The following is a 13888-nucleotide window of genomic DNA, read 5'->3' as shown; positions in this document are numbered from 1 at the left end:
AAGTTTAGCATATATTTAACATCACTGTAAAAAAAAAAAACAACAAACTATTGCTCTTTTTTTTTTCCATCCTAAGATTCTAACATGGATTTAAAAAATTGTATCATTATTTGCATCTTATAGACAGATCATTGTTCTGTAGGTTTCACACAAGTTACAAAGGTCATGACTTATTGTTTTGTTGCAGATTTAACGAGAAATTCTATTCACATATGCATTGGGTTGAAAATGAAAGGGACAATTCCCTCACCTCTTTGGGACAGAGCACAAAAGGTGAATAAAATGCACCACTGCTTGACAAATCGATAGGAGCTTTAAATAATTTCATGAGGCCTTCAATGCATTCAGAATGGGAGGATTAAATATTTCACTGGTTGTTTTTTCCCCTCCCTTGTTTTTAATCCTAGTTTATTGACTCCTAGAATCACACAAGCTGGAAGGGACTCCTAAAGGTCATCCAGTCCAAGCTCCCTGCAATCAGCAGGGACATCCTCCACTGGAGCAGATTGCTCACAGCTTTGTCCGGCTTCACTCTGAAGATCTTCAGGCATGAAGCCTCAACTACCTCCCTTGTTGCAGGGTTCCATCACCGTCATACTAAAGGACTTGCTCCTCACATCCAATCCAAATCTGCTCTTCTCTCATTTCGAACCATTGCCCTCATCCTGTCACTGCAGGCCTGTGCAAACAGTCCCTCTGCAGCCTGCTTGGAGGACTCTTCAAGCATTGGAAGACTGCTATTAGGTGTCTCCAAAGCCTTCTCTTCTCCAGGCTGAACAACCCCATCTTTTCAATTTAGACCAGTGGTCCCTGACTAAACCCCTTCCATTCCACTATCAGAGTGTTATGCCCATTGTGCTGCCATTCTTGATCCTAAAGTGGCTCTGTCTTGGAGGTTACACTCTTAGTCCTGGCTTCAAGCACTCTTGTTTCTGTGTGTGACACCGATAGTTCTTCAGACAAGCTCCACGATCTAGTCTTGCTCCTCAGTGTGTCCTGCATGTCAGCCAGAAATACCTGTGTTGTAAATGGGACTAGCTGAAATCGGAGTTTGGGGTAAAATGCAACGAGGCAGATTTAAAAGTTGTGAACTATTTATCAATAGACCCAAAATAATTCCCCCCAACTTATTTCCACCTCTCCACACAAGTCCTTGGATGGGGTTAGCAGAACTATTTCACAGAATGTCTGTGCACAATGGAATTTTGAAAGGTTTCATAAAGTGTCTCTGGTAGAGAGTCCGGCGCCTTCATTCGCCGCTTGTGAGGCTGAATAAAATCCTTTAGCAACTTGAACAAAGTATGGAGAATACTCACTAGTCCTAATGTCCGCGGCCCAAAAACATAGGCAGGAAAATATTCAACAGAAGTCCTGTGGCAAATTCCACGTGGGCTGCTGGCTGAGGTGGTTTGAGGCAGCTGAGGCGACTGCTGAGGCGACTGCTGAGGCGACTGCTGAGGCGAGTGGCAGATCACAGAATCACAGAATCAACCAGGTTGGAAGAGACCTCCAAGATCATCCAGGCCAACCTAGCACCCAGCCCTAGCCAGTCAACTAGACCATGGCACTAAGTGCCTCAGCCAGGCTTTGCTTGAACACCTCCAGGGTCAGTGACTCCATCACCTCCCTGGGCAGCCCATTCCAATGCCAATCACTCTCTCTGCCAACAACTTCCTCCTAACATCCAGCCTAGACCTCCCCTGGCACAACTTGAGACTGTGTCCCCTTGTTCTGTTGCTGGTTGCCTGGGAGAAGAGACCAACCCCACCTGGCTACAACCTCCCTTCAGGTAGCTGTAGACAGCAATGAGGTCACCCCTGAGCCTCCTCTTCTCCAGGCTAAACACCCCCAGCTCCCTCAGCCTCTCCTCACAGGGCTGTTCTCCAGGCCCCTCACCAGCTTTGTTGCCCTTCTCTGGACACCTTCCAGCACCTCAACATCTCTCTTGAATTGAGGAGCCCAGAACTGGACACAGTACTCAAGGTGTGGTCTGACCAGTGCTGAGTACAGGGGCAGAATAAGCTCCCTTGTCCTGCTGGCCACACTGTTCCTGATGCAGGCCAGGATGCCATTGGCTCTCTTGGTTCATTCAGCGAGGAACGAGTGAGCACGCCAGTCCCTTTTCCCCTGTTCACCCCCATTTATAGGGTAATGGCCGAGGCTAATGGTCTCATTGACCACACAATCACGCAATCGCCTCTGGCAATCGCCCAAGCAGACACAGAAATGGCAGAACCCACAGGCTGTTGTCTTCCGTAAGATGGGGGCGCATTGGCCTGCCACAGGACAGGGGCGCGGTCCCCTTGGAACCCCTCTCAGACAAAGAAACTAAGTTGCCTGCGTTTCTTTTGTCCTGTTTTCCCGCCTCTGGCTGCAATGCAGACAGGCAGGTAAATGAGACAGGACGTGCTTAAGCCCTTTTTATGCCCTTTAGGACTATTCACCACAGCCTGGTGCAGGTGAGATGTTCTACTTGCACTTAAGGCGACAACAAAAGTAATGATAGGGTTTGTATCAGGCAGCCGCAGGGTTGCTTTCGGTAAGAAGAGCGCCAAAGGCCGCGCCGAGGGCATGCCGAGTTTCTTGAGGTGAGCCCTCAAGGCCTCCTCAGCTTTAACCTCGGCTTCCAGAGCTCACCGGACTCTCTCCCGCTCGGCGCCGCCGGCCCCTGCCCTCAGGCCGCCGTCAGCCTCACGGCCGCTCTCCCGCAGCAGGTGCACGGTCGGGGCCGGGCCGCAGGGCAGCAACCTTCGCTCCTTCCCGCCTGGAGCTGGGCCGCCGGGCAGCAATAGCCGCCCTCGACCGCTCGGCCTTGGACCACCGCCACTTAACGCCAGAGGTGAGCGAGGTGTGGGCAGGGTCAGCTCCTGCGTCAGGGGGAGCCGCTCCCGGCCGCGCTGCGGAGGTGGGGGACGGGACGGGACGGGACGGGGCGGGACGGGGCGATCCCGGCGCGGGGTCCAGCCCTGCCAAGAGGTTCGCCGTTGGTAAGTGTGGGAAGGAGGGCTTCATAGCAACGAGGCCAAGGGGAGCTTTGTGGGGCTTTGTTTTGGGAGCGAGGGGCACGCATACACGAGTGAGGCTGTGAGTGCTTGCGAGGGGCACCCATACACGAGTGAGGCTGTGAGTGCTTGCGAGGGGCACCCATACGCGAGTGAGGCTGTGAGTGCTTGCGAGGGGCACCCATACGCGAGTGAGGCTGTGAGTGCTTGCGAGGGGCACCCATACGCGAGTGAGGCTGTGAGTGCTCGCGAGGGGCACCCATACACGAATGAGGCTGTGAGTGCTCGCGAGGGGCACCCATACGCGAGTGAGGCTGTGAGTGCTTGCGAGGGGCACCCATGCACGAGTGAGGCTGTGAGTGCTTGCGAGGGGCACCCATACGCGAGTGAGGCTGTGAGTGCTTGCGAGGGGCACCCATACGCGAGTGAGGCTGTGAGTGCTTGCGAGGGGCACCCATGCGCGAGTGAGGCTGTGAGTGCTTGCGAGGGGCACCCATACACGAGTGAGGCTGTGAGTGCTTGCGAGGGGCACCCATACGCGAGTGAGGCTGTGAGTGCTTGCGAGGGGCACCCATGCGCGAGTGAGGCTGTGAGTACTTATTCGGGGCGCTGACAGAGCGGTGGGAACAGGCGGAGGCCTCCAGCCGCGGCTCAGAGCTCCGGTGATGGTAGCTCTGCCCTGTGGGCGGGGAGGCTGGAGAAGGGATGAGAGGGGGGTGTGAGGGTGTGTGTGCTGGATCGACAGCAGCTCCCCACCAGCCCCAGTGCTGGCGGAGAAGGATTAATACAATCAGTGAGTGTGGAAGGTTTGTGGTGGAGGTGACTTGTTAGCAGGCACAGGATTAGGAGGATCTCGGGGAGCCCTGCCCAAACAAAAAAACATCCAACACCCACTCCCCACTCAGTCATCCTTAAAAAGAAACAACAGTGTCCTGTCCCTGCAGAAGGGGATTTGGGCTGAAAGGGTTTTGTGTGAGGCCCATCTGAAGGAAGGGACAGGTGAGACCTGGCAGGGGATCGAGGCATCTGTTGCCGACTGTGGCCCTGTCCTCAGGGGTGGGAAGGGAGGCTGTATTCTGTCTCACCAGGAAGGTTGGATAATACTGTGACTGGGAAGAAGGCTTGAGGAAGGGTCTCAGCTGGTGGAATAGGAAGGGGTGGAAGAAGAAGGCTGTGTGGGGCTGGGATGGTGTAAAGAAGTGTTTGTGGTAGGGGTTTCATCCATGTTTCTGGTAGGAGGACAAAGGGAAATGGCCTCAAGTTGTGCCAGGGGAGGTTTAGATTGGATATTAGGGAAAAATCTTCTCTGAAAGAGTGGTAAAGCACTGGAAGAGGCTTCCTGGGGAGGTGATGCAGTGCCTATCCCCAAAGGTATTAAAAAAGCATGTCGACAGGGCGCTGGCAACTTAGCGAGCGTGGTGGTGTTGGGTTGGCAGTTGGACTTGATATTCTTAGAAGTTGCTTCTAACCTTAATGTTTCTACACATGTAGGAGTCTACACTGAGCCAGGTGGTGAAATAAGTGTGGCACTTTGCTAGGGACATTTGCTAAAGACAAGGTTCAGCAGCTACTTTTCTCTGTTGGGTGGCCTGGTTATCTGTTTTAAGTGAGTGAAGGTTATTGTATACTAGCTGCTCAGAAGTAGCGCTTACTTTCTGACCTTAAACTTGCTCAGATAGGGTTGGGGAGGGGAAAGATAGAGCAGTTAGTTGTTAGTGGTATTTACCTTTGACATTTCCTTAAATTCTCCTTCAGGCAGCCCTGTGATTGCATTCTCAATGCTGGTTGGATCAGTTTTTCCTGTTGACAAAATAGGTTCAATAGTGAAAAATACTCATTTAGTTCTGTGAGACAGAATAGTGATGTCTCTCTCAAGCTACTTTTAACCTCTGTTGCTAGCCTGAGCTTGGACAGTATATAGATTCTATCCCTCTCTGACCAGTTTTTATTCCTTTAATTGCATGTAATGAAGAGATGAGTGCAAGTCACAGAATCACAGAATGTTAGGGGCTGGAAGGGACTCTGAAATATCGTCTACTGAATCTCCCCTGCCAGAGCAGGGTCACCCAGGGCAGGTCACACAGGAACACATGCAGATGGGTTTGGAATGTCTCCAGAGAAAGAAACTCCACAGTCTCTCTGGGCAGCCTGCTCCAGCGCTCTGCCACCCTCACAAGGAAAAGGTTTTCCCTTCTGTTTCTGTGGAACCTCCTCTGCTCCAGCATTGCACTTGTCCTGGACATTGGACTTCCCTGAGCAGAGCCTAGCTCTGTCCTCCCCACGCTGCCCTGCACATCTTCATCAACGTGAATGAGGGCAGCCCTCAGGCTCCTCTGCTCCTCAGCTCCAAGCCCCAGTTCCCTCAGCCAGTCCTCACAGGGAGAGGTTCCACTGTCTTCAGCAGCTTTGTGGCTCTGTGCTGGACTCTTTCAAGCAGTCCCCTGAGGTCCTTCTTGACCTGAGGGGACCAGAACTAGACACAATATTCCAGGTGCAGCCTCACCAGGGCAGAGCATAATCATGAAGGCCATGAAGACTTCCTGAGCTTCTCAGTATTTTCTTCCTTGTGTGGTATAGGATGCAGGTGAAGCTACGTTCACATGCATTGCAGTAGTGATGTGCATGTGATGTAGGTGCAACTTTAAAATGTTCCTGCTGTGGTGCTAGGTTTCTCCTTGTGTTAACCATGACTCAGAAATAATCCCAAACTGCTTCAAAAAAGGTTTTCTAAATCTACTGATTAAACATTCCTACTTGGGTTAACTAGAATTTTGATATTCTCTCTGTTTTGATCCTAGATAAACGTATTACTGTCTGTAATGCCTTTAATTAGAGCTGGCTGGCCTCGGTAGCCCCCAAGTTCCAGCTGCTTCAACAAGGAAGTGTTGGCTGGCCTTTCACAAAGCGCTGGACAAAGACAGTTCTAAGGCTTACTCTTGACTTGCCGTGAAGTAGCTTAATGAAACCTTAGCACTATGGAGGATCACGAGAGGGGATTCTGTCACTGTTTGCTGCTCTGGTGAGACCTCACCTGCAGTGCTGTGTCCAACTCTGGAGCCCTCAGCACAGAAAGGACATGGACCTGAGAGAGTGGGTCCAGAGGAGGGCCACAAAAGTGATCAGAGGCTGGAGCAGCTCTGTTATGAGGACAGGCTGAGGGAGCTGGGATTGTTCAGCCTGGAGAAGAGAAGGCTCCAGGCAGACCTCAGAGCAGCCTGCCGGTAGCTGAAGGAGGCTGAAAGCAGGCTGCAGAGGGACTGTAATGGCCTGCGGTGACAGGATGCAGGCAATGGTTTGAAATGAGAGCAGAGCAGATTTAGATTGGATGTGGGGAACAAATTTTTTACCATGAGTGGTGGAACTGTGCAACAGGTTTCCCGGGCAGGTGGTTGAGGCCCCAACCTTGGAGATACTCAAAGGTTCTGAGCAATCTGCTGTAGTGGAGGATGTCCCTGCTGACTGGATGAGCTTTAGAGATCCATTCAAACCCAAAACCTTCTATGAAATCTTCCAGGATGGCCTTGTGTACCTGCCCTGAGGCTGTATTCTGCTACCTTTGTGATTTGGCTCGTTTGTTAAGGAGAACATAATGTTTGAACTAGATCGGGTGCTCAGAGAGGATGAAGTAAAGCAGTATGAAATTGGTGTCTTCTGTCATTAATGAATGTTTGAAATGAGTGTTTGAATGTCCACATGATTTCTGGCTCTGAATTACTGTGCTCCTCTGTGATATCTAGATATAAACCTTCTTAATAAACCCTGCAAAAAGCCTGCTTGTAATTTCAGACTTACTTAGTTGTATTAATCAAGGTGGATTTTCTTCACTGATGAAGCTGTGGATAGGGTAGAGTGCTTCCTAAACTTCTTGCTGATGAACACTTTGTACTCATCTGCTTGTATGCAATCCTCCAGGAAAAAAAAATTACAACTGTACTACTGCAACTGCTGGCAGCAACTAAGTTCCTCAGGGTGCTAAGGTGGGGGAAAAGGCATGAAAATCAGCTGCAATTATCAGCTGCAGGTGTAAATACTCCTTATAGTGCCTGGGGAGGAGCTGAGCTGCTGCCAGCAGTTTGAGGGAGCTGGTAGTTCCCTAGTTGGTGTAAAGCTGTGCAGCTGATAATTACAACTGCTTCTGCCTCCCCTGGAGGAAAGGAACTGCTTCCAGCTGTAAATCAGGGTAATTTGGTTTTATTGGTTTTCTTTCTCTTTTTTTTTTTTAATAGCTTTTTTTTTTTTTTTCATGAGGTTTTCCCCTCTGCAAGTTATGAGTCACATCCTTTGAATCTTCTTGTTGCTTTGTTGAGAGATGCAGTTCAGGTATGAGAAATGTTGGTCTAGGGGATTGCTTGTGTTAAAAACAGTAACTTGTGGTCAAATGGCAGGGTTACCACAGCCTTCATTGTGGCTTTGTTACATTATACTACCAAATAATAGTTTGTCTTGCATCCAATGACTGATTCACAAGTCCTTATTTTATTCCTTTGGCTCAGTAGTTAAAAGAGTGTACATTGATGCATGCATGACTTCTAGCAGGAGTTGTTAGGAAGGAGATCTGTGCAGCTGACCAGAACTGGAGGATCTTGGGGACTGACCTGTTGGAGAGCAGTGAAGGGGTAAAAGACCTGTGAGTCCTAGTTGACGATGAAAAAGCAATGTGCTCTTCTGGCCAAAAAGGCCAATGGCATCCTAGGGTAGATTAGTGTGCTAGTTTGAAGCAAGCTAGAAGGTTTTGGTGGAAAGAACTTGACCATAGGCTGTGAAAAAGGAAAATAATGGTGATGTCTCCTTACCTCAGAGTCTTGATGAAGAAGAAGAAATGTAAACATTAGATAACACTCTTGCCATTTTGTCTTCGCTCTCTGGCTGGGCTCTGGCTGAGCTGTATCTCCCTAACCTCATCTGCCACAAACCTTGCTCCTTAACCTCTTGGCTGAACCTCTATTCTTCTTTAGGACTGGGGTAAGGTTGAGAGGGGCAGGGGGAAGGTGCAGGGGTGGTTGAGAGCCCCTCCTGGGGACTCAGGTTTCTGGGAGGGGAGTTGTGCTTCTGTATTACTTTTCCTTTGTATATTTCTGTATATGACTGTATCTACTGTAAATATCTGCTTGTATATTGTGCTAGCTGTAAATAAATAGCTTCATTTATATTCCCAGAGCCCAGCTCAGTCTAGTCTGGGTATTACTAAAGTGTGGGGGGGCGGGGCACATCCAAACCACCACAATTAGAAGGGCTGTGGTTGACAGGTTGAGAGAGGTTCTCCTCCCCCTCTACTCTGCCCCGATGAGGCTGGGTATGGAATATTGTGTCCAGTTCTGGGCCCCTCAGTTCAATAACGACCTCAGGGGACTGCTTGAAAGAGTCTAGTGCAGAGCCACAGAAATTACTGAGGGAGTGGAACATCTTCCTGCTGAGGACAGGCTGAGGGGGCTGCGGTCTTTGACTTGAAGCAAAGGAGCCGAAGGGCTGCCCTCGTTCGTGTGGATGAAGATGTGAAGGGCGAGTGCTAAGAGGGTGGAGCCAGGCTCTGCTCGGTAATGCCCAGTGACGGGACAAGAGACGATGGATGTGATTCAGTCCGGAGGAGAGAGACTAAAAATGTCTTGGTCCAGAGGAGAGAGTTGTTCTTACGTAGTTCCAAGTTGTGGAGAGACAGGATTTAGTCTCTCATAGGGTGGAAGTAGAGGCATAGGAAGATGCATGGAAACACCTGAGGAAAACTTTTTTTCACTGTGAAGGTGACAGAACACTGGACCAGGCTGCTCAGTGGATTGTGGAATCTCCTTTTCTGGAGATAGTCAAGGCCTGCCTGGATGTATTCCTGTGTGACCTGCAGTAGGTGATACTGCTCTGGCAAGGGGGTTGGACTGGATGATCCTTGCGGTCCCTTCCAACCCTGACTGATTCTGTGATTCTAATGTCTGCTAATATTTGCAGCAAAACCCTGGGTTTTTTTGATCCAGGATAATTTGGAGTAAGCTGATGAGGGAAGAGAAAGAGCTACTAAAAGCTCTAACTTTTAAATTAAACTTCGTACAGGATGAGGGGGGAAGGAGCAGAGCGGAGAGGGGGAATGTTGGAACTGGATGATGTTTAGGGTCCCTTCCAACCCAAACCATTCTAGGAATCTCTGTCAGTGTTTTGACTCCTTGTTTTCTCTGTGTACCCTTAAAATAAACTAAACCTCCTGCCCTCCTTGCAGGAAAAAATGTTGTGCCTAGTAATGAATGATTGCTGAACAATTGATTCTGACAAAGTTCTGCTGGAATCCAGCACTCAGTTGCTCTTCTTTGGATATCATTTTTCACTTGCATTAAGCATGACAGCTAATGGAGGTTATAAAAACATTGCTTGTGAATAATGTGCCAAGAGTGAAAGCTGTCCTCTGCTTGGATAATGTGGACAGAAAATGAGTTATCTGTCTCCTCTTAGTGATACTGGGAAAAGGCATACAAAGAGAGGTAAAACGTTGGGTACCTCTACTCCTTTCACAGGTTCCTGTTTTGCTTTGCAGCAGCAAAGTGTTGAAGTGTTGCAGTGGTTTAGAGAACTTGAGGATGTATTGGCTGGTGAGGAATAAGTTGTAAAGACATAAATAGAGCTTGTGTGGCATTGCTTGCAATCTGTAACCTTTCAGAAGTGTTAAAAAAAACTTTTAAATTGCTGAAATAGCAGCTGGGAGTGTTCTACATTATATGCAGGGAACTGCCTGAGAGAGTCCAGCACAGAGCCACAAAGATGCTGAAGGCAGTGGAACATTTCCCTGTGAGGACAGGCTGAGGGAGATGGGGTTCATTATCTTGGTGCAGAGGAGCCTGAGGGCTGCCCTCATTCATGTGGATAAAGATGTGCAGGACAGTGTGGGGAGGACAGAGCCAGGCTCTGCTCAGGGATGTCCAATGACAGGACAAGGGGCAATGGGGGCAAGCTGGAGTAGAGGAGGTTCCACAGAAACAGAAGGAAGAACTTTTTCCCTGTGAGAGCGTCAGAGCCCTTGTGCAGGCTGCCCAGAGAGGTTGTGGAATTTCCTTCCCTGGAGATATTCCAAACCTACCTGGATGTGTTCCTGTGTGACCTGGCCTAGGTGACCCTGCTCTGACAGAAGAGTTGGACTGCATGGTCTTTGGAGGTCACTTCAAATTCCTAACATTCTCTGATTGGGTGATTTTATTTTGCTGGTATGTAGGGAAAGTCAAACCTGTGTTTCCTTTAACTGTTCTCTACCAGTTAGTTGTTAGTTAATGAAATGAGTAATGCAGAAATTCATGGAGGGTGGCAAAACCTCTTCCAGCAGGATGTCTTGGGCAGGACCTCTTCCAGGGCACCAAATGCTGCATTGGAACTTGCATTATATCTGTACATTATAATTTCTACGTGAGTGGCACCTGTGTGAATGTGGCATTCACTTTCATCATGAGCTATGCAGAATTCAGTTCTACCAACAGGCCATACATTTCCTAAATGTATTCTGTGTTTTTTGAGGTAGTTTTTTATGTTTGGGAAAGTGATAGACAGTTGAGAGAGTTGTTTTTTGGTCGGTTTATTTTTGTGTTGTGGAATTTTGTTGTTTTTTTCGTTACTGAAAACCATACTGAAATCCTGGATTTTCTCTTTCATTCCAGATACATGATTCTTGTAAGCTGGAGTTAATGTCTTGGCCTTTTGAGGAGTGTGTATTGGTCATCCCCTCCCTGTTAGCTTCCCTTATGTGAAAAAACAACTTTATTCCTTCTTCTGTCTTGTCAACCTCCAACATTTTATGAAAAGCATTGATCTTAGGCCAGCAAGATGAATTTGGATCTGAACAATGAACAGGTGATGCCATTCAAATTGGAAAATGAGTCAGATTGTGTTCCTGTTGTTGATTTAAAGAGAAGTGGAATGCATTGTATTAGATATGCATTGTACTGAGTCTCAAAACAGGCCGGGGGAGGATGAGATTGGGAGCAGCCCTGCAGAAAAGGACCTGGGGGTGCTGGTGGGTGAAAAGCTGGACAGGAGACAGCAATGGGCACTTGCAACCCAGAAGGCCATTGGCAGTCTGGGCAACATCCAAAGCAGCATGGTCAGAGATGGAGAGAGGAGATTCTGCCACTTTGCTTTGCTCTGCTGAGACCTCACCTGCAGTGCTGTGTCCAGCTCAGGAGTCCTCAGCACAGGCAGGACATGGACCTGAGGGAGCAGGGCCAGAGGAGGCCATGAAAATGCTCAGGGGGCTGGAGCAGCTCTGCTGTGAGGACAGGCTGAGGGAGCTGGGGGTGTTCAGCCTGGAGAAGAGAAGGCTCCAGGCAGACCTAAGAGCAGCCTACCAGTAGCTGAAGCAAGCTTGGCAAGCAGGCTGCAGAAGGACTGTTTGCAAAGGCCTGCAGTGACAGGAGGAGGGCGATGGTTTGAAATGAGAGCAGAGCAGATTGAATGTGAAGAACAAGTTCTTTAGCATGAGGGTGGTGGAGCACTACAAAAGGTTTCCGAGGGAGGTAGTTGAGGCCCCATGCCTGAGATGTATAAGGTCAGGGTTGAGAAGGCTGTGAGCAGCCTGCTGAAGCAGAGGATGCCCATGCCACGTGCAGGAGCGCTGGGCTGGATGATCTTTGGAGGTACTTTCCAACTCAAGCCATTCTATGACTCTTTCTGAAAGATGGTGCAACTAAGGATGTGTTTACCATTCCAATTTTGAAGGCTTCCAAATGTAAATGAAATTTTACATAAAATTAAAAACGACCAAAAAAAAATTGTTCCAAAAAATGTTTGTCAAGGGAAATAACAAACCTGGCAATGAGCATGGGGTAAGCAAGCAAGGCTTCAGACACACCAGCTTTTCCTCCTGCGTGAAATGGAAGTGGTTGTGTGCCTGGAATGTTGCTTCCCTTTCTCAGTTTTATGTTTACTTAAAAAGAGTTGTTCCTGAGCTCTGTCTTCTGTTCTTAGAGCACTGTGGTCACTGTGGTGTTATTGCTGCAGTGTGACTCCAGCTAGGAAATTCTACAGGAGTTTCACCTCTGTCTCTCCATCTTTGTCTCCTTGAATAGAAACCTTTTCTTGTAAACTTAAAAGAGAAAAAAACAAACAAAACTCCCACAAACAAAACAAAAAACCCTTGCAAACAAAAAAACACAAACCTAAACAAAAATCCAGACAAAAGAGACCTTTAGAGGTAATTGGCAAGCCTCTAAACTTTACGGTCTTCCAGGAGGGGCATTGCCAGCTGTGAGTTGCTGTTATGTGTTGGTTTTAAAGCAGGGTACACATGCTCTGCTTTACCAGACTACAGGTTGGAAGCACAAGGCTAGGGACAGAGTGGCTGGTGAGCAGTCAGGAAGAAAGGGACTGGGAGTACTGGTAGACAGTAGCTGAACATGAGCCAGCAGTGTGCCCAGGTGGACAAGAGAGGTTTTTCCCCAGTACTCAACACTGGTCAGGCCACACCTTGAATACTGTGTCCTGTTCTGGGCCACTCAATTCAAGAGAGATGTTGAGATATTGGACTTTGTCCAGAGAAGGGCAATGAAGCTGGGAAGGGGTCTGGAACACAACCCTATGAGGAGAGGCTGAGGGAGCTGGGGTTGTTTAGCCTGGAGAAGAAGAGGCTCAGGAGTGATTTCTTTGCTGTCTACTACTATCTGAAGGGAGGCTGTAGCCAGACAGGGTTGGTCCCTTCTCCCAGGCAACCAGCAACAGAACAAGGGGACACAGTCTCAAATTGTGCCATGGGAGGTCTAGGATGGATGTTAGGAGGAAGTTCTTCACAAGGAGTGATTGGCATTGGAATGGGCTGCCCAGGGAGGTGATGGAGTTGCCGTCTCTGGAGGTGTTCAGGCAAAGCCTGGCTGAGGCACTTAGTGCCATGGTCTAGTTGACTGGCTAGGGCTGGGTGCTAGGTTGGACTGGATGATCTTGGAGGTCTCTTCCAACCTGCTTGATTCTATGATTTGTGTCACCACCTGCCTTTCCAGCGTCCAGATGAGAGCTAGCCTGCCTGCCTTTCCTATTGTAAACACGAATGGGTGAACATGTTTTGCCTAATTTCAAATCCAGTTAAAGTTAATGGGTTTGAAATTCAAACCAGAACTCGGATCTTCTGAGGGCTTGTGTTCTGTTAGGAGCTGGCCTTTTGCCAGAACATGACTATTCATTTAGCTTTCATCCCTGAAATCAAATCTCTATCAGTTTGCTGTACAAGTCTTACACAGAGTTTGTTTCTTTGTATTCTCTTCCTTACTTTTTATAACCTCCATTCTAGTGACATGAATTTATGGTTGTTAGAAAGTTGTTGGCAGAGATGTTTCCTCTGTCATGAGCAGAAGGCTTTGCTTTGCCCTCTTCATTTTGTTTTTCACTGTTGCAGTGTTCACAGCATATGCCTGTTGTCCTGTTCCTCTATACATCCAGCTTAGTACAAAGAACGAAATCCATTTCATGTGAAGACCACATTTTAGATGCTCTCTGCTTCCAATTTGGAATGAAATAAAACATTGACACCAAATACCCAGTAGTGAAGTTTTTTCCTCTGTGGCAGCTGTTCAGACGGAGAGGCAAAGCAGTCCCAGAAGCTGTGGAGAACACTGAGGAACAGGATCTGTCCTAGTGCAAACACATGATTCCTTTTTCTTCCTTAAGCCTGTCTTGCCTATAGTGCAGTTCTCAGCTGTCCATGAAACCCCCTGCAGCTCTGCTGCAGAAGATAATGTGAAAAGTGACCAAAAATCATCTGCAGCACTGCATTTTGTAGGTTAACTTAGTAGTAATCTGTTGGTTACATGTAAGTCCTGCTTCTGAGTTGGACCAATCCCAGACACAAATCCAGGTTGGGTGCAGAGTGGGTTGAGAGCATCTCTAAAGAAGAGACTTGGGGGTGTTGGTTGATGAGAAGCTCCTCATGAGCCAGT

General features: G+C 48.4%; 1 long non-coding RNA gene across 2 annotated transcripts in view; it reads left to right on the top strand.

Annotated features, from left to right (window-relative positions):
- Positions 1 to 7086: 7086 nt before the first annotated feature.
- The window catches only part of LOC135174777 (uncharacterized), a 99820-nt gene continuing 93018 nt past the window's right edge, over positions 7087 to 13888 (top strand). For both annotated transcript variants that reach the window (XR_010302087.1, XR_010302088.1), the window contains exon 1: positions 7087 to 7182. This is a non-coding gene — a long non-coding RNA (uncharacterized LOC135174777). The remainder of the gene's footprint in view (positions 7183 to 13888) is intronic.

This window comes from Pogoniulus pusillus, chromosome 4, assembly GCF_015220805.1.
Source record: "Pogoniulus pusillus isolate bPogPus1 chromosome 4, bPogPus1.pri, whole genome shotgun sequence".
NCBI classification, from domain to species: domain Eukaryota; kingdom Metazoa; phylum Chordata; class Aves; order Piciformes; family Lybiidae; genus Pogoniulus; species Pogoniulus pusillus.
Note: the sequence above shows the minus strand (reverse complement) of the source record. Positions and strands in the feature narration are given on the sequence as shown.